The sequence below is a fragment of the Castor canadensis genome, chromosome 6, assembly GCF_047511655.1.
Source record: "Castor canadensis chromosome 6, mCasCan1.hap1v2, whole genome shotgun sequence".
Classification (NCBI taxonomy): domain Eukaryota; kingdom Metazoa; phylum Chordata; class Mammalia; order Rodentia; family Castoridae; genus Castor; species Castor canadensis.
Genome location: NC_133391.1, coordinates 58,774,473 through 58,795,968, shown reverse-complemented (window position 1 = coordinate 58,795,968; position 21,496 = coordinate 58,774,473). Strand labels below are relative to the sequence as shown.

General features: G+C 36.3%; 1 protein-coding gene across 3 annotated transcripts in view; it reads right to left on the bottom strand.

Moving 5' to 3' along the window:
* Nucleotides 1-21,496, bottom strand: part of LOC141424111 (protein Largen-like) — a 189,534-nt gene that overhangs the window by 107,310 nt on the left and 60,728 nt on the right. The gene's annotated exons all lie outside the window — the stretch shown is intronic.

Genomic DNA, 21,496 nt, shown 5'->3' with positions numbered 1-21,496 from the left:
AATATCTGCGATGGATACATCTGACAAAGGTTTGATGTGCAGAATCTAAAAACTCAGTAGCAAAAACACAAACAACCTCATTTAAAAACAAGCAATAGATCTAAACAGACATTCCTCAAAAGAAGACATACAAATGGCCAAAGTACATGATAAAATGCTTAACATCATTAATTATCAGGGAAATGCAAATATTGCCTCACCCCATTAAGAATGACAGTTATCAAATAGACTTAAGTTAAAGGTGCTGGCAAGGATGTGGAGAAAAGGGAACACTTTTACCCTGTTGATGGGTATGTAAACTAGCAAAGCCACTATGGAACATGGTATGAAGGTTCTTCAAAAAATTAAAAATATCCAGCAATCCCATTACTGGGTATATATTCAAAGGAAATGAAATCTTTATGTTGAAGATATATCCTCACTCCCACATTCATTGCAGCACTGTTCACAATAACCAAGAAATGGAACAGGTCTAAGTGTCCAACAATGAGGAACAGAAAAAGTAAATGAAATCCTATCATTTGCAACAACAGGGATGAAACTGGAAATTGTTTTGTTAAGTGAAACAAATCAGCCACAGAAAGACAAATGCCCCATGATCTCACTCATGTGTGGAATCCAAAAGTGCTGATTTCATAGAAGTCAAGAGTAGAGTGGTAGTTTCCAGAAGCTGGGGACAGTATCTGGGGGAGGAGGGGAAAAGATGACCAATGGCTACCATCACAATATGGTGACTATAGCTGACTATGAAGTTAGCAGCAAGAGTTAGCAGGAGAGCCTCACTGCACAGTACAGTGATGACGCATAATTATAACGTACAGTATGTTTCAAAAAGCTATAAGAAAGGAGTTTGAAAAATTTTGCCCCAAACATATGGTAAATGTTTAAGATAAAAATGTTTTATCTGCTTTAAACATTACACAATATATATACATATATATTGTTACAGGCACTCCATTAACATACACAAATTTTATGTTTCTATGAGTCAGTTAGAAGTCAAAAAATATAAAAGTATAAAGTTGATTCTGTTTTTTCCTTATAAAATAAGCAAATCAAAGGGAGGTAGGGAGAAAGGAAAAACACAAAATAAAGTGATCTTCTCTGTGTGAAGTGAATAACTGTATGTTAGATTATCATATTAAAGTTTGAATGAGGACGTCCTCTCTTCCAGTCATTTATTTTAAATAGTATTAGATAAGGAATACTCAATCTATGGAGTTAAACCTCCCCATTTATCCTAACCTCAAGCAATTATTGTTTTTTTTTTGCCTGTACTAAGGTTTGAATTCAGGGTCTCACGCTTGCATGGTAGGCAGTCTACACTTGCCTGTGTTGGGTTTTTCGAGATGGGTGTCTCACTAATATTTACCAAGGGGTGGCTTCAAACAGAGATCCTCCTGATTCCTGCCTCCTAAGTAGCTAGAATTATAGGCATGAACTTCTGGCACCCAGTTCAATCGCTGCTTTTGTAATCAAAAATGTATTTGGAAGCAGGTCCCTTATGGAAAACCTAGAAGAAGTGAAATGAATATATCTGATGATTTTGCTTTTATAAATAAAATGGCAAGGGTACTGATATACAAGGAATGAGATAGAGCAGAAGCACTCCAAGATCTATGAGATAGAAAACAGGACAAAAAGAGGCAGATGGTTAAAATAGTGAAACACATTATTATTTTTTCTGTTAAGCTTCAGCCCCACCTGATACAATTTCTAGATCTTTGCAGACTGAATAACTCCTACATTGCAAGCATTTCTCCACTCATAAAATCTGATGTGTATACTTGATACTAGTCCATATTTTAACTGTGGACTCATTTAGGTCCATAATTCAGCTAGCGGACAGATCTCTCTATTTAAGTGAAATATTGGGTCATAAGTGCAACTAAATCATGTTTATTCCCTCTTGGTTTCTAAATAAAAATAAAAGAGTACATATGTTCAAATTTATAAAATTTGAAATTCAGCCATCTAAACACTTCCATTCTTACACACCAATTAAAACACAAAATAAACATATTAATTCTTAACATTAATAAAGCATTTGCTCTTCATGATTTAAAGTATTATGGTGCTAGGACAGCAACAAAGTATATCAAATGAAAGAATTAAAAATAAAAGATAAAGGAAGTCCCTTAAGTAAAAAACAAAGAATATGTTAAAGAATGTGTACTAGGCAAAATTAGTATGGATATCCTGAAGAACGGGAAAGGTTACCTACCCACAATAAAGTTCCCAAACAATCCTTCTTTAAAAAGAAGGATTTTTTAGTATTCCTTTTTAGTCATTATTTCTAAATTAATGCTTTTCTGATTTTTCCAGGCAAAAATCCAAGAATAAAATAGTAGCAAAGGATTATAGCTCAGTTTCACACAATAACTGGGAATGGGCAGTGGACTGGTTCTTACTATCAGAAAAATATCACAAAAAATGTTCAGCTTTCTCTCTTGGAGGAGTCTGTGCAATATATTGGCTGCAAATATTTTTGTGTGTATTTTTCTGACCTTTATTAACATGTCATTCTGGTGCACCATGCATACAGAAGAACGCACAAAGCATTCTGAAATTTGTGTGTGTGTGTGTGTGTGTGTGTGTGTGTGTGTGCGTGTGTGTCTGTGTGTGTGTGTGTATGTGTGTGTGGTGGGACACACATACACATACTTGTACTATGAGCTTTTTGCTTGCAAAGCAGGCACTCTACCCCTTGAGCCACACCTCCAGTTCAACACTCTGAAGTTTTGAGGCAAGCTAAGGTATGGAACGTTCAGGACTCTTAAAACATGTATGACTTGATACTGTATTTCAGGGTGAACATTCTTCTCTTTCTGGGAGCCTTCTTTTCAATTGCAAATGTGTGGAAGTTATTCCCACATCAGTCCAGGGACCACCCATGCCCCTGCCCACTCACTGATTATTGGTAGTTGGGAACCACCAGGTTCTTCCCTTCCAATAGCTAGTGTGGGTTTTAAAAGCACATGGAAAGAGGAAGACTCTCTGCTTCCGGCTTCCACCTGGCCCCAGCATGGCCTTTTGTAACTCCTTTCATTAATCTTTAATAAACGCCATTACCTCCCTTACTACACCCATGTGTCCTGCCTGGATGCCTCCACATGGGGCTCAAGGAATCTGGGAATCTTCTGATCAGAGACTATTCACAAAGTGCACATACCTGTGATGTCAGCAGGCAGTTCAAGAAACAGACTATGGACCACACTCCAAAGCTCCCCTCAAACCTTTCTGTTACCACCTTCCCAGAAAAATGACCAGGATTCTTTCTTACCTCCAATTCAATAGGTTCACTAGCCTGTTTTAAATTCTATATAAATGAAATCATCTTTTTTGTTTGAAATCATCTTCTTTTGCTCAATATAGTGAAATCACAAAATTAACACACACTTTTGCATATAGTTTATTCCCTTAGCTATTTCCAATTATGACACTTTACACTTTATCCATTCTGCTCTTGATGACAATTGGGTTACTCTCAGTGTTTGGTTGTATTAAATAATCTTATTAGTTGTAATGTTTTACATGGCAACTACATGAAGAAGAAAGTTCCTGTGGGGTATACCCAGAAGCAGAATCTCTGGGGCTTAATGTATGCATTGTTTTTTGACTGCAGTAGACTCTAAAATCAGAGTTTTCAAAGAAGTTGTAATGATTCATATTCCCACCAACAGTGTGTGAAAGTTCCAGCTGCCTATGTCCAGTGCTCTGCATCATCGACTCCTCCCACTACTGAAATCCATTCTACCAAGCTGTTAGAAACCCTGAAAAGTGGTTTTCTTCCTACATCTTTTTGACTGGTGAAACTGAGTAGCTTTCCATGTTTCATCAGTCCTGTGGATATCCTCTATGTTGATATGGACAGTTACATCTTTGCACATTGTTGAGATGGTGACATCTTTATTATTACTGATTTATTAGAAATATACCGGGAGAAAGTCCCTTTTCAACTATACATACCACACATATCTTTCCATATCGGTTCCTTGTGCTTTTACTCTCTTTATGATGTTTCTTTTTTTTTTTTTCAAACTATTTCACACATTTATTGACAGCATGTCATCTCACACAACACATCACTATAGCCCTATCAGCAGCTCGTTCATGCTCATAGTTCAAAGAAGAAGCAATATTCCAATAGGAAATACCATTTCTTACTACATTGCAGGTTTTCTTTTTTTTTTTTGGTTTATTTGTTCATATGTACATACAATGTTTGGGCTATCTCTCCCCACTGCCCCTCATCCCTTCTTTTCCTCCCCACCCCCTTGCTTCCAGGCAGAACCTGTTCTTTCCTCTTCTCCAATTTTCTTGAGGAGTAGACATAAGCAATAATAAGAAAGGCATAGTGTTTTTGCTAGTTTGAGATAAGGATAGCTATACAGAGAGATTCCTAGCATTGCTTCCATGCACAAGTGTATTACAACCCGAACTGATTCATCTCTACCAGATCTCTTCACTACTTCCCAGTCACCATCCCATATTGACCTCTGTTGTTTTATGGTTACCATATTAGCTCCTCTGCAGTGGGGACATCAAACACTTTCAAGTTTGGGGTTTTCTACCTTTCCCTATTCCTCCTGTATGTGCTCTCTTCTTAGCGTGTGACCCAAGTCAAACAACATTACTGCCTTTGACCTAGATCTAAAGTCCGCATATGAGGGAGAACATACGATTTTTGGTCTTCTGAGCCTGGCTAACCTTGCTCAGGGTGATGTTCTCCAGTTCCATCCATTTACTTGCGAATGATAAGATTTCATTCTTCTTCATGGCTGAGTAAAATTCCATTGTGTACAAGTACTACATTTTCTTAATCCATTTGTCAGTAGTGGGGGACACTGGTGGCTTTCACCTAGAATTCTAGCTATGTGGGAGGCTGTTATTCAGAGGATTGAGGTTTGAGGCCAGTCTGGGTAAAAAAAGTTGTGAGAAACCATTTCAATGGAGGAAAAAAAAGCTGGGTGTGCTAATGCACACTTGTCCCTCCAGCCATGGTAGCAAGTGTAAGTATGAAGATCTCACACAGTAGCCTAGCTTAGGCAGAAAGTGAGACCCTGTTTTTAAAATAACCAGCAGAAAGGGCTGGCAGTATGGGTCATGTAGCAGTGTGCCCATCTAGCAAGCGTACAGCCCTGAATTCAAACCCCAGTACCAGCAAACAAACACACAGAAAACAGTTTATTTCATTTAGTCCAATTTATTAACATTTTTTCCTGTTATTATTAGAGGTTACTATAATTTTCAAAGTGATATGTGTGTACTATGAAGTCATGAACATATTCTACTGCTTCCAAAATCTGTAGTTTACCTTTCACTTCTAGAACTATAATCACTCTAGTGTTATTGTTTTGCAATGATATGAATTAAGGCCCCAAATTATTATTTCCAGCCAGTACCCAATTGATATACCATTATTTATTGAAAATAACCAGTCTTTCTCCACATTTACAGAAAGTCTGTGCTTAGTTATTGCACAAATATGTAACAGTAAGTGCTAAATTTGAGGACAAGTTATTACCTACAAAGTAATGGTATACTCCCATTGTATTCCTAATTCCACAACTTTACTGGATTTTAGAAAATAAAGAGTTGGCAGACCTTGGGTGCTCAATAAATATTTCTTGAAAGAGGTATTTTTCATATTAATCTAACTAACAGCACTAGACTATGTATAAAACATTTTTAGTGGAAATTTTGTTATTCAATGTTTATATACAAATTCAAAATAATATAAATTATAAGAAATATATAACACATATTATGCAAAAATAATAAGTATAAAGATACATATGAAAGAACTAAGAAGAATCTTTTTTAAAATTTAAGAATTAAGCTGGGTGCCAGTGGCTCACACCTGTAATCCTAGCTACTCAGGAGGCAGAGATCAGGAGGATCAAGGTTCGAAGCCAGCCTGGGTAAATAGTTCTGCGAGACCCTATCTCAAAAAACCCTTCACAAAAATAGGGCTGGCAGAGTGGCTCAAGATGAAGGCTCTGAGTTCAAGCCCCAGTACTGCAAGAAAAAAAAAAGAGAGAAAGAGAGAGAGAAAAAAAGAGATAGAAAAAAAAAAAAGAACACATTAAAAAAAATTGTTTTTTGAACAGAGTCTCACTACATAGCCTAGGCTCCTGCCGCAGCCTCCAGAGGGCTGGGATTACAGACCTGCACTAACAAGCCTGGCAGATTTTTCTTTTATGGCAATAACAACATTAAGAATTTATACTGGCCCCCCCTTAGAAAATTACTAACATGGAAATTCAAGGATTTCTGCTTCAAAGCAATCATTCTTGCCCTGGAATTAGGCTTTTTACCCTCCTACATTATATTTCAGTATATTATTCAAAATATTAAAAATTAAACTATACTGTTTTTCAAGGTCTAATTTATTTCCAAATTACTAGTTTCCAAAAAGAAGCATTCCTCAAAGTTCTCAGAAAGGAGGCCAATGCTGCAATAATCAATAGAAGGGAAAAGGTAGGTCTTCCAGCTAATAGATTTGTAGTGACTTAAAGGTTGCAATTAGAAAGTAGAGCTACAAAACTAAACAACTTCTGAAACCTACTTCTTTCATGAGTTCTCTTACTTTAGAGTGAATGTGACCATACTTCTAGAAGAGTCAATGTATCTGCAAATGTGGAGTCAGGACAAGGTAGCACCCTCAGCAGACACAACATTGGTAAGTATACCTGTTAGATTCTGCTCTGAAGGTCCCCAACAGCTTTGGGGATGTCAGGACCAACTAAATCCTGAGTACTGGGCACTTCAAGACTGCCTGTATGAAATTCCATGTATGTTTCATCTGTGTGCTACATTACTAAACTATCTGTGAAATCCAAGCAGTGCTCTGAAAAAACTGGTAGTGTTAAGTCTAGGGTTAGATTATTGAAAAAGTCAGGAAATGGTCCCACAGGCTTTACTGCATGGTTTCAGAATGCCCTTTGATGTATGATTGTTTCACAGATTCACAAAGTGGTAGAAATAGAAACAAAACTATCTTAGAATGTTTTCTGTAATCTGTATTTCTCTGGGTGAAATAATATCGATCAAAAGCAAGTTAAATGAAAATCAACTTACCTAACTTAACACATAAAGGAGGGAGAACCTAAAATTGTAATTTTTGTATGTTTCTTCCTATTATTTGTTTATAAGTTGGACACGAACTTAAACATGTTTTGAAAATCAAGTTAACACCTTTTATATCTTGAATGTTGTACATGCTCCTCTAAACTTTGCTATTTTTAGCTTAAAAACAGTACTGAGAAGAATCACTTGGAAAACTATGTAATGTTTACAAACTCCTATAAAATTTTGTATTTGCTAATTAATAATGTGACTTTTTGCAGAAAAAGGAACACATAAGTACTCAGCTGTAGTTATGAAAGAATGAAAGGAAAGTCACTTAACTTACCACTCTATGACGGTAAAGTTGAACAGCCAGTAATCTTCAAGAATACAAGAAGGGGACAGGGTGTGATGGTGCCCATAATCCCAGCTACTTGGGGGTGCAGGTAGTAGAATTAATGTCAGAGGCTAACCCTCGGCAAAAGCATGAGACTAAAACAAACTAAACCAAAAAGGGCAGGAGGTGTGACTAAATGGTAGAATGCTTGCCTAGCAAATATGAGGCACTGAGTTCAAACCTCAGTACCAACATCATCGATAACAACAAATCAGCTTCAACTTTGTTAATGTCCTTTATTTTGTTTCAGTGTAGCCTTCCCTGTCTGCATTCTCTCTCTGCCCTCTGTCCACTTGCGCCTCAATAAGCCTAAAAGAATGACTCAACCAGTGTTAAGTCATAGGTATGTAAGCTGTTTTGATCCTTACCTCACTAAAAGGAAGTTAAATCTAGGAAGGAGTAGAGGTCAAAGCTCCAAGGGTCTAGATTCTGCCTGCCTCCCATACTGACTCTACACAATGAGTTGGAGGACACTGTTTAACTTCATGAAGTCTCAATTTCTCATCTGCAAAATAGTGATGATTATAATTCTTACTTCAGTTTGCAGGAAGCATGCTAAGATACAGTCTGTGCAGCATCTTAGCAGGGCACCTTGTTAGTTGCACCTGCATTGAAGAGTTGAGATGATCACTGTGCTTGTCACCATCATTACCAACCAGGTATCCTATCTGCCTTTCCATATTCTTTATGCTCACCCTGCTCTCTGGAAACATGGTATAAATTAGTCCAAGAGAAGGCTACAGAATTGTCACATATATTAGCTACTCAAATGTGAATGCCTTCAAAGTTAAGACAGGAATAGCAAGATAACAGATAAATTTCTGTGGTCAGCTGAGAAATACAAATCCAAAGGCTTTCAAATTCAATTTTTCCTCATAGATTTGAAATTGGATTCATTCTTTTTTCCATTTTGATATAATAGTGAGAACACATTTCCAAGCTAGAATTTGAATTCAAAGGAATGAAACCTCCTAGATATTTAACAGTGGGAAAGAGAGAGAAACAGAAATATATTCAACAACGAGAAAGAATTCTAATAAAAATTCTTTAATTCACAGACGTAAGTGAATACACATTTAAGTTTAGGAATGACCACAATGCCCAGTGCACATAGGTAACCTCTGTAGAGGTGAGATAGTAACACCAAACAGAACAGTAGTGTCTCCTCTTGGCAAACAGGGGCACACTAGCCTAGGGATGACAGATATTCTCCACTTACACTCCTCACATTGTGTTTGAGGTCTCTTCTGTCAAAGTATTTCTCCTGGCTCAAAATAGCTTCCATGATAGTCAGCAATAGATTCCAGGGTCCAGGATTATGCTCAATGTTCAACCTCATCTCATGCCCTCAGCAGTGTGGAACCAATTTGATTCTTCCTTATTCCTTCAAATACATCCACTGAGTTCCCAGGCCTCATTTTCCTATCTTCAGGACCTAGATTTTCTTAGCTTCTTTATTAGTTCCTCTTGGGTTCTCTAATCACTCGCCCTGGAACTTCACTTAGGCTCAGTTATTAGATCTCTCCTCTCTTCTACCCCCTGCTCTCCCTAGGTGAAACCCATCTAGTTTCATGAAGTTAAACAGCTCTCTATTCAGATGGCTCTCCTGAACTCCTGCCTCACACACTTCTGACAGGCATCCCACAGCAATTCAGAATTTACATACGCCAATGGAACTTGGAATTTTCCTTTCCACCACTCTCCTTAGTCCAGTGAATACCAGTTTCTTCAGTAAAAGAGTTGGACCAGCCTTGATTCTAATTTTTCTCCCAACTGCCACATGAAATCCATCAACCAAACCAATAGGCTATTCATTAAAATTTCATCTAGACTTTAACTACTTCTCACAACCTAAGTCTCTTGTATACTGTAGTGTATACATATATATATATATATGGCAACAAATAGTCTTGAGAGTTTTTCTACCAAGGGATGAGATTTATCAACACAAAGAAATGATAAATGATTAAGGGGATGAAAATGGCAATTACCCTGCTTTTATCATTAAAACTTTGTATCAAACTATCACACTGCACCCAATAATGTATAAAGTTACATGTGTCAAACAGAAAACTAGATAAAAATTCGCTATAAAAAATAGCAATATTTACAATACCATGAATGTGTTCTTCTAAAATTAAACATGAAAAAACACAAATATGACACACTTAAATCTCAAACTACTATTTATATTGTACATAGTATCAGATGCCAAGCTTCTTTTTTGTGAGTGGACAGTGGTACTGGATTTTGAACTCAGGCCCCTGTTGTAACTAGGAAAGTGCACCACAGCTTTAGACAAGCCCTCAGGACTGTGGCTTTAATTATTTTTCAGACAGGGTCTCATGCTTCTTTTGCTAGAAGCAAAAGCTGGATAGGAACCATGATCTATGTCTATGTCACCTGTGTAGCCGGAACTACAATTGTGTTACCACTGTGGCTGGTTGTTCTTTAAGACAGGGCATTGCTAATTTTTTTCTTTTAATATGGACTGGGCTTGAACCAGAATCCTCCCATCTTCACCGCCCAAGTAGTTGTGTTGCCATGCTCAGAACTCCAAGCTTCTTTTCTGAAGAACCATGTATTTTGACAGAATTTTTATTCTGTGCATTTTTATCTATTTCTAATATGCATATACTTAAAATGTAGACAATGGCATACTGTTGCTACGTGGGTATGCTACAGAGTTGAAACAAGAAAGAGCTTTGAAAACACACTGTAATTATGTAAGATGCTATGGGTTTATCTAAAATAAAAATTAGAAGCTTAAAAATGTTATAAAAAGATGAATGAAGCAAAATTGTCAAAAAGAAAAATAAGTGAATGAATCAAAGGTAGCTAGACAATGCAAAAACAACAATAAACAATGTGAGACTAACAGTTACATGAAAACAGTTGCCGGTAACTGAACACGTGCTACAGAGCCTGGCTCTGTGCTCACAACCTCATTAAGTGGATGAACACACTATGAAAGCGGTACTGCTTTAAGGAAAGAGATGAATTACCTTGCTTATATGACATGCTAATATGTAAAGTCAGATTCATTAGATTTGAAAGCCAGTGATCTTAATATTGCACTATTGTAGCAATAGTAAAACATGTTCCACCATGGTAAATGTGTGTGTTTGTGAGAGGTATGCATATTCTACCCTGCATTGGGGTGAGCTCTGACTGCTGTAACCAGTGGGACAAAATTTCTGTGCCAGTTTCTAGGTTATGTATTAAAACACTCCTTGTAGCTACTATTTTGGCTCTTTTTGAGAACTTCTACTTGAAGTCATAAACTGTCTTATATACAGTCTGAAAACCATGTTGGAAAGGCCGTGGAGACCTTGAGACCACATGGTGGAAGAGAGGGCTTCAGGTAAGCCCAGCCTCCCAGTGGGTCGACCAAGGCACTAGGCATGTGTATGGAGCTGTCTGGGGTCCTCCAAACAAACCACCAGTGGAACACCTCTAAGTAACCTTGGTTCAGCCCTCATGAAGCAGAATGGCCCAGCTGAGGGCCTTGCCCCATCCTTCATCCAAAATGTGTGATACACAATAAAATCAGTATTATAAACATCCATGTTTTGGGGGTAATTTTTTTTTAAGTAATGGATAACCAGATCATCCTGTTCTTAGAGAGATACCCACATCCTTCTTTTAGATGACTGTAAAGCATCTAAGTGAGGTCTGATCTCGTTGATGCTACACCTGACCTTTCCATCCTCCTCTTCACAGACCGTCTGTAGTAATTCTTTAAACATGTATCACTCCTCTGCTCAAGGCCTTCCAGTGGATTCTTGTATCCCAGAAGTGAACAGCCAGATACTTACAAGAGTTCTGATTGTCCTCAATGATACGGGTCCTTTCTGAGGTTCTGACCTTACAACTTACCCACTTCTTATACCCACTCCACTGCGGCCATTCTGGCTCCATTGAAGGTCCCAAACATCAAAGTCCCACGGCATTGACTTTTTACTTTCTTATCACTGACATGGCGCCCTCCTTCACTGTGTATGACCCAGCATGCTCCCTCATTGCAGTGCTCTATCCCCCAAACCATAGGACGTCATCCTCTATTCTACCTATTTGCTGGCTTATTTTCTGTGTCATCCCTTTTGTACAACATCATTGTGTTTATATTTTTCTTTTAAAACTATGTATGTTAAAACTCGGTTCTTTTTAAATTCATGAAAAAAGTTACAGCATTTATAATCTTTGAGGATCCATTTTTTCATTCAACAATTTTTTATTAAGATTTATCCACATTGTTGCATGTTTTTATATTTTTATAGTTTTGCTTGTGATATTATTTTGGGAATATACAAGGCTTTATCTTGATTGGCATTTAGATGGTTTTCAGATTTGCTACTATGAATTTGCTACATTGAACATTATTGTGTGTGTCCTCTTCTGCACATGCACAGGGATCCTCCCTCGATGAAACACCTGCATTGTACTGGGTATGCTTTGTCCACTCCTCTACCCATCTCCACTGTAACTATCTATATTTCCTCAGTCTTTACTCTATGCACCTGGCCCAAAATATCTATTTGATGGCTGCCTTTTCATTATATATCCCAACAGTAAAAATATTTTTCCATTATAAATTTATTCCCATTTTCTGCAGCTTAGTTGGCTATAAGAATGAAAACAAGTAGAAAGAAGACTCTCAATACATCTCATCCTCTCTACTTATAGTGAGAGGGACAGACAGGTAAGCTGTGTAAAGATTGTTCTGGAGGAAGTTTTATGTCACTCTTGTGGAATGCATCAGAAATGCTTACTTGCTTTGGATTGGTAGTAAAAGATGTCAGTCTTACAATCTGAGAATAAGCATTCCCAGGGACACAGAGTGAAGAAACAGTAGTGGGAACCAGGCCTTCACTATACCTTCAGGTTCCAACAAATCATGTTTAAATTTAGTCTGATCCATTAAATCTTTTCTTAAAGTTAGTCTTACTGTGTTATCAGGCTGGCCTTGAACTGACAAACTTCCTGCTTTAGCCACAGAAGTAGTTGCATTACAGGCACAGGCCACAATACCTGGTTTATCCCCAGAAATTTAAACTGTCATAATTTAAACAACTCCTGTTTTTTTCTTTAACCAAAATTTCTGTGACGTGTCTCAAAGAAGTTATTATACTTCTCCAATTTTATCTTCATTTTTTTAACCATTAACCCTTTACCTGGCTGTTCCAATCCCAGTCCCTTAGTTCTAAACACTCCCCTGACATCTGTGTTTTCTGTCTGACAGATGTCGACACATACTGAAAAAGTCACTCTTATTCTCGCTCTTCTACAATTCACCTCTGCATGGGATGACACTGCTACACTTTCCCGCCGCTCCCTATACGGTAACAGTCGTGTCCTTCTGAGCCTTCTTCTGATTCAATGGACATCCCATGTGCTGTACTATGCTTGTTCCCATGTACAACTTGAGGACTTTTAAGTTCAGAGACCATGTGTTTTATTTTAAAGTCTTTTCCAAGACAGTAAATACTTATTAAATAAACAAACTGTCTAGGCTTATTCCTTTGAGCAGTCAAATTCTCAGTCCAGGTTCTCAGTATCCAAAATCCAAGAGTCCATGTTGAACAGAAAACCTCACATCCCCTTCACTGTTAAAACTAAACCTTGCCTTCATCCTCACTTAGCCAGGAAGAGTCACTCTCCAGGGCACCACACTAGATGTTCTCACAGAGTGTCCAACACCACTCTTGTGAGTTTGATGGGTATAAAATTTGCCATATTAAAAAAGGACACATTAAAAAGTGAAGTGCTTTAATGCTTATGGAGGATAAAGTAAACAACTGATGAAAACTGTTTTATGAGTAGCTGGGACCACTGGTAGGTTCCTGAAGACCCAGCTACTGTGGATGTAGAGGCAAGAAGATCTTGAGTTCCAGGCTAGCCTGCAAAACATAGTGAAATCCTGTCTCAAAACAACAATAAAAAGTGTTTTATGAGTATATAACAGAAAAACTTAACATAACTGACAAAATGTTTCAAATACTGATAAACAGAAAGGTAAATAAATAGTAAGAAGAGGATAGAGCTGAGGGGATATATAGAATGGGAGTGTTAAAATATAAGGGAAATAAGTGAATTTCATATGATCCAGATATAAAAGTTTCAAAAGCTGAGGCCTCCAAAAGGGGACCTAGTACCAAATCTTTTAGAGGTAGCTTGTTAATCAATCATGTTTGTCAAGAATCGGCAATGATAGCATTCCAAAAATATTTCATATATTTCCTAAAATTAGCTAAATTCATTTCACAAAACTTCTACTGAGACAGCTCTGACAAGTAATCCAGTGTACCAGACAGTTAATGTCTAAATCATTCTGGCACAGAGGAACAAATCACATTTTAAAAAATCATTTGGCATTGTATATAAGCTATCATTACCAAAGAATATATGATTCTCACTTTTGCATTTACCTGTTCGGTAACAGGCAAAGCAATGCAATAAGATCTGTGCTGTGATATAGAAAAAAGAGAATATATCAAGAAATAATGAAGATTATTTTTCATTTAGAGTTGGTTCCCTTGGTGGTAGAGAATGTAGGGAAACTGAGGGTGAAGAGTTGGTTCTTTGTATTATTTTGTATAAGAACAATAGAGTTATTTTTTCCCAGATGACTTTATTTTGGTTTCTTTCAGGAAAGATGTTTCCCATAAATATCCTATCTCTCTCATCACAACCAGTGACAGAAAGTCTCTTGCCCCGTGGAGCAATAATTTCCACCAGTCATTATTACCTAGGGAGCTTTTAAAATACATATTCTTTAGTCTCCTTGTCAGCTGTATTGATCCAGAATCTCCATGCATGGAACCTGGAGACTTCTATTTTATAAAAATCAGTTTATTGGGACCATGGATTTGTATTTTCAAACTCTGCTATTTCTGTACTGCCTGTCCCCATCAGCATCAGTTTTTCTGGGTTCTCCAGACCTCCTCAGTGACCAATAATACTCAGAGAAGATACTGCATGCATCACAAGACAAGTCTTTCCTGCCCAGCAGGTATTGGTAAGGCATTAATAGCAACTGAAACAATGCAGGATCCCACCATATTTGTTTACTTACATTAATGTTCTTGTCACATTACATCAAAAACCCACCTTGCAACACAGTGTCTTCCCAACCTGAGTCAGGATGGGTGGGAAGTGGAGTGGACCTGGATAAGATAGGGCTTACTCCAAAGTGATAGATCATTTGTTACACAGGAGTGACCTATAACAGGTAGTGAGCTGTATTAATGATATCCTATCCCAAAGTGAACCCTGTCCCAGGCAAGCATTCTGATTAAAGAAGTCAACTTCACAGTGGCAGGGAGGTAAAGAGAAGAACCAAGGTAAAGACAATCCCTTAAGGTAGGAAGTCCCAAGAGCTAAGTAGGTTGTCAGGACCCTAGACAAACAGACTGTCATTCAGAAATAAAGAATCAAAACTAAAAATCCAACATAGAATGAGTATGTATTTTTTTTTTTAATCAAAGGCTCAAAACTGCCTATCTGTAGATATGAGTGTGTCATTCCAGGCACTAAGGGCATGTGCAAGGTATTGTGATTAAGAAAGTGGCTTTATTCCTAAGACATGATAAGCATGAAAGTATAATGCAAACATAGCCAATAAACAGGCCAAACACAAGCTACAAAGAAGCTTCTTACTTTGAAACTGTGCGGTCAATGCGAATGCCTTGGGGACAGATAGAACAACTGACAGAATTCTTCAGTATATGGGAAAATTACATTTTTGTCAATTTAAGATTATATATCAAAGACCAGAGTAAAACTAAAATAGCATAATGTTGACTAAGTTAGGGTAAAGTGCTATTCTGATTGAGTTCCTAGAGAATTTTTTCTGTAATACATAGAAACTGTTAACATTTCTTCACAGGAGGAAATGCAAGGGCTATAGTACAAAGTTCATGCCCTTTTAAAATTTCTAAATTTTAAAGTAGTTACATCTATAAACTATTTAAAAATTAACCACATTTAAGAGAAGAAATGAGTGCTTCGATTTCTCATGTTTATACATGAATATAACCATATTGTGAAATCAGTGACCAAAAACACTTCCATCAGTCAGGTGCACACCTTGACAAAAGACACTACTAAATAGTAGGAGGCTAAAAAGTTCCATGTTTTTGTTGAAAATAAACCCCCAAATAATATACATAAAGCTGAACAGACCAGGGCAATAAAGTTGTTTGGATATATATCAGAAGATGAGCACAAGGAGATGAATCCTAGTCAACAATGCCATCTTTGTTTATCACACAGAATGTGCTAGGATCTATACATGATAGGCTAAATCAGCCTCATCAAAATCCAAAGGAAAATTATTTGAAACAAACTGAAATGTCAAAATACTGTGAAAGAAATCCATGCATGATACAATTATAAAGCTAACTGCACTTATAATAAACCCAATATTCAATGAAATAGAATGAGATTTCAGTAGTACTGGTTTTATAATGCGTATTAGAATTAATGGAAGTGTTTCACAAGAAACAGCACTCCTTTCTTGCATCCACAAATTCTTTAAGTAATGGGTATCATTTTTACTTTTTTGCATAAAAGTGAACTCAGTTGTGAGTGGTAGAGATGGAAATTCAGGTTGGGCTTTACTTCAATTACTTGATTTTTCCACACCATATTTTGATGAATTAAAAATCGACCACACAGAACCAGTCTTTTTAGACTTCTGGTTTTGCAATTTTTCTCCATATTTAGGCAAGGTTAAACAGTTTAACTAGTCTGATGGTCTAATTTCCATAGACGAGAACTCAATATGTCCTCTCATCTCAATGACATGTACAATTACAGAAATTTTCACTTTTATCCAAGGTTAACTAGCTTTGACACTTCTTAAAAATACCATTGCTTCTAACTACTAATACATATCCTTATCTCAACCAGCAAAAACCCTTGTTCCTTCCTATTATTGCTTATACTCTCTCTACAACAAAATTAGAAATAGGGGCAAAATAGTTTCTGCTGGGTATTGAGGGGGTAGGGGGGAGAGGGAGGAGGTGGGGTGGGTGGTAAGGGAGGGGGTGGGGGCAGGGGGAGAAATGACCCAAGCCTTGTATGCACATATGAATAATAAAAAAAAAATAAAATAATACAAACCAAACAACAACAACAAAAAACTCACCAACATGTAGACTGCACCAATTAAATTAGAATCTCTGAGAAAAAAAAAAAGTGTTGGGCACTGAGAGTTTTTAGATTGTACTTTTCATTTAGTACAATAAAACACTTTCAACTATAAAAATAAAAATAAAAAAAAATGCTGAAAAGGTCAGCTTGGATGTCAGCACAAGTAGAAACAAGAACATAATGGATCACCAGCAAACTCACTCCCCAAGAACCGATAAGATCCAGTATGCCACAGTGTGCCTCAAGATGGATTACTAACACAAGCCACCAAAATGTTTTAATGTATACTCCATAGTTATATAATCCAAAAATAATTTTAAAATCACAGGAATATCAAATGAAGTTGTATACTTTACTCCAATTATACAAGCTGTTTCACATGCATATAGGAAATAAACTTCTTTACAAAAATTGATTATGTAAAAAGAATTGGAAGATATTGATAGTACTGTTAAAGGAATTTAAATGTGGGTTTAACAACAAAAAAAGTCAACTCGGTGTGGGGGCTCATACGTGTAATCCTAGCTACTTGTGAAGCGGAGATCAGGATTGTGGTTTAAGACCAGCCTTGGGCAAAAATTCATGAGACCTTTATCTCAACCTCTAGCTGGGCATAGTGGTATGTGCCTGTCATTCCTGTGATGGCAGAAAGCATAAAACAGGAGGATCATGGTCCAAGCTGGCCTGGGCAAAAAGTGAGACCTCATCTCCAAAATATATGTACACTACAGACCACAGCAAAAAAGGTCTGTAGGCTTAGCTCAAATGGTACATCCCCTGCCTAGCAAGCATAAAGCCCTGAGCAAACCCTAGCACATATACACATGCCACCATTACTCAATTATTTCTTATAAGAACATGATTAACCTCTGCTTAAAATAGATTTGCAAATTTATATTCAAAGCTACATATAGATTTAGCGTTAGGGTTGAATGACAAGATCGTCTATTTTGTCTCAATATCTCCTATGCCAAAAACAAAGTACAGTGCTCATTCTATTTATAATCCTTCCAGTGTCCCTTATTTTTCTAACTACAAGTTTTTTATATAAAGAAGGAATTTACCTCAAAGTCATTATACCAATTTATTTCTTAATAGTGTTCCAACTTTTTTTTTTGAGACAGACACTCACTATGAAGCTAATTTTGGCCTGGAACTCACTATACATCCCAGGGTGGCCTCCATCGCAAGGTCCTCCTGCCTCAGCCTCCTGAGCACTGGGATTACAGGCATGCACCCCTACACTAGGCAAACTTTCAACTTTTAAGAGGAGAAGATCCTCCACTTTATGCTGTTTTGTTGAAAGAGTAGATTATTTTAAACAATAGTTCCTTTAAACAAGAATAGATTAGGTTAAACAATAGTATTTTTAAAAATAGCACCTAACAACTTCTGGTTTTATACCAACAAAAATTTCTTTAAATGAAAATGTCTAAGAAAGCTTAAGGAAAGAGAAAAAGATACCTGAATGGCAAATGCCAAGTCTCTAATAAAAAGTGGCTATAATTTGTAGTAGAAATTTTAAACCTGTATGAAGCATACATATCTTCACCCTCCCACATCTGAAATAGTTCATAAATACTATCAGGTTTCAAGTAGAATGAGTTCAAATATGGTTTTTCAGATGTATGCATGCACATAAATTCTTTGAAAAGCATTTTATTTGAAAGGATGCTAAATAATTTCATACTGTCAGCAATGTACTTCCCACATGTGATTAACATGTATTCTATTAAGCTTTTAATGGATTGAAGTACAATGACATAATCTGTATTTAAGAATGAAGTGAAAGGAATTATATGTAATCAAAGTCTTCATTGTGCATGAGAAAGTTAATGCTAGAAATGGCAGAGAGTTCACAAAGTCACAGACATCACTTATTTGAACACAGATATCCTAAATCTAATCCATACATCTTTTCTCCCATCAAATATTGTTCAATTGACTGTATCAGTGATAATAATTTGAAGTAATTTTCAAAGGAAGCAGATATGCAATTTAATTCAATAGCATGCAGTCAGAACAAAATATAAAGAGCAAAGTATATATATATATATATTAAATAGATAATATATGTATACATCTAGATCTAGAACTATATAGAAATAGTTGAGTAAAGCTATATAAAAAGAACACAAAATTGGGAGTTTCTAACCTTACCAAAAAAGGGAAGGAAAAAGTTTTTACATTTAAAATTCAATTTTACTACTAGTTCCTTCTAAAAGATAATTCTTTCTACTTCAAGAAAGTATAGGTGCCTCAGAAGGGTCAGATATTTCTTGGTTCTAAGAGCAAAAACTTTCTAAAAGCTAATTAAGTGGCCACCACCTTTATTTTGGACTTTCTTGCCCCATAACTTGAGCAATAAATTCTTGTTATCTAAGTCACCCAGTTTATAGCATTTTGTCATGAAGCATGATCTGACTAATATACAGTCCCCAAACGGTGTTTTTCAAAACTGACATGTTAACAGTGGCCAACCTCTTTCAAATCAACCATATATAATACTCTGGGATGAAAGGACTTGCTAGAATTTGGGAAATCAGGAAGAGAAAAAATGTTTTCACTATGAGGACCAACTCTGATATTCCGTGAATGAAGATATCATTGCCAATCAATCAATACCATCTATTTATAAAGACTCCCCTGAAAGAATGCAGAGATTATTAACATAAATCCTCTCCACCTGACACTATAGAACAGCATACTAACTGCAGTTAACTGCAGTTAAATGCGGTTTGATTATATAAATGCAACAAGTTGATTTTGAAAATGTGACTCTGCAAGCATTTGCCTTCATCTTCCATGCTAGTCTTTCTATTTTGTATCTTCCCAGTACTGTCCCTATTTAGCAAATCAGAGCCAAATTAAATTTCAATTATATTATCACCTTTCTTTCTATCCCTAAATTCTCATATTCTATTTTATGGGCTCATGTCTTCATTGAGTATTAATAAAGCAATCCTGAACTCTAATACTGTTTCATTATTTTTAAAAAGTTTTCCCAGTCTATATTTGGGCAATTGAATTTTTAAAATATTAATTGTTATTTAAAATTTTTCTGTGATAAATTTGGTTATAATTCCTGCTCATATTGCCAGACTATCAGAATATTCCTACAAAAAAATGAACAGTACAAATTTGTAGATACTACCTTGAAAGCATGTACATAGATTACTGGCACAGAGCTTCCTAAAGTGGGAGTTTGTAGTGAGAACTTATAAGATCCTCTGCAGAGTTCTACCCACATACCTGGTCCTTTCCATAAGCAGAATTAAACAAACTGACTTTAAAAATTTGATTCCAAACTTCAATATATTGATTGTGTGTCTTTGGGAATTTAGTTAGTATTATTCATTCTATAGATTTCACTAATTTAAGATAAAAATGCTGAAAAGGGACAAAACAAAACAGAGAACTAGTGTAATATGACTAGAAAAGCCTTACAGGTTAGGCTAGAGGGAAGCACTTATTGAAATCGTACTGTGGGATATGCTAGAAATTGCTTATGTACTATTTCAATCACTGGTATATGATTGTTGCACTGCACATGATTACAACAAGGTATAATGTCATTGATGGCGTTATTTTAAACGTGATTATGTTTGAAGTATAGAGAAAACCACAGGAATCAGAAGAATTGTAGGAATGAAAGACAATGGTGATGTTTATATGTCTTAGTAAATGGTTATGGCTTGCTTTGAAACATGGCAAGAGACTTCTAGTTCTTGGAAATGGATTCACCAACTGTCTGTTTGGCCTTAAAATCTCTCTTGAAGAATGTGAAGAAAAAAGACTTTATGATCTCATGATCTTTTAAATACCTCACGAGTTGTGAAATTTATCTTTAAAATCAAAATATTCACCTTGAAAATAAGTTTTTAAAACAAAGAAAAGGAGGAGGGTTAATTGAAAGTTTAAATGAGGGTGAATGTGACTTATGTACTTTACAGACATGTATGAAAATAGAACAATGTAACATTTTAAAATCATTTTAAGTAGGGGGTAGGCAAATAATACACAAGATACATTGTAAGTCTATATGGAAATGCCACAATGAAACCTCTGGTACAACTAATAATATGCTAATAAAGTTGTTTAAAAATTAAAAGAAAAAAGAAAGCACTTCCAGAAAAAAAACAAGAAGCTGCCAAACCTTAGGCCTGCATGTGTCATTATTCAGAATGATTATGTGCTTGATAAGCTGATCCATAATCCAAAGAAATTCTTCTTCCTGAGTTTGGGGACATTTCTTCCTGTGTAACAAAGACATCATGAGATACTCTGTGAAATGCTTCACTAAAGTAAAGCCATGTTACAGTCTCTAATTTACCACTTAGCAGTCCTATTCCAACATTAAGTCAGTGTTGTGAGATTGGTTCTTAGGGAATCTACTCTATATTCTGGTAATCAGTGCTCTTTTTGTCATCGGACCATGCTTTAATAAGTCTATACAAAACTTTTTGAAAGAAAACTAATTTATATATGCCTGCCATCATATTTTATTTTTCCCTAAAGGAAAAAAAAGTCCATTTACTATTCTGTGAACTCTTTTTATTCCTTGTGATATCTCAGTGATGTGGAAATAGCACTAAAAACAAGGGTGGAAAACCTATACTGTGTGGTTAGTCTGTAACTAGACAAATTTGTGTTAGAGAAGCTATTTAAAGTCTCTGGACCATCTACGAAATGAGAAATGTAGTCTGAATTCAGAGTTTTCTGGTCTTTTCTATGAACAGTGCAGTTGAAGGTAGCTAAAAAGGCAGTCAAGGTCAGGAAACCAGCTAGTTGCAGGGAAGGAGCTCAGATCTCAGGTCTCCTCTTTTTGATTCTAACCTTTCACTATTTACATGCAGTGGATGATGCTAAAAG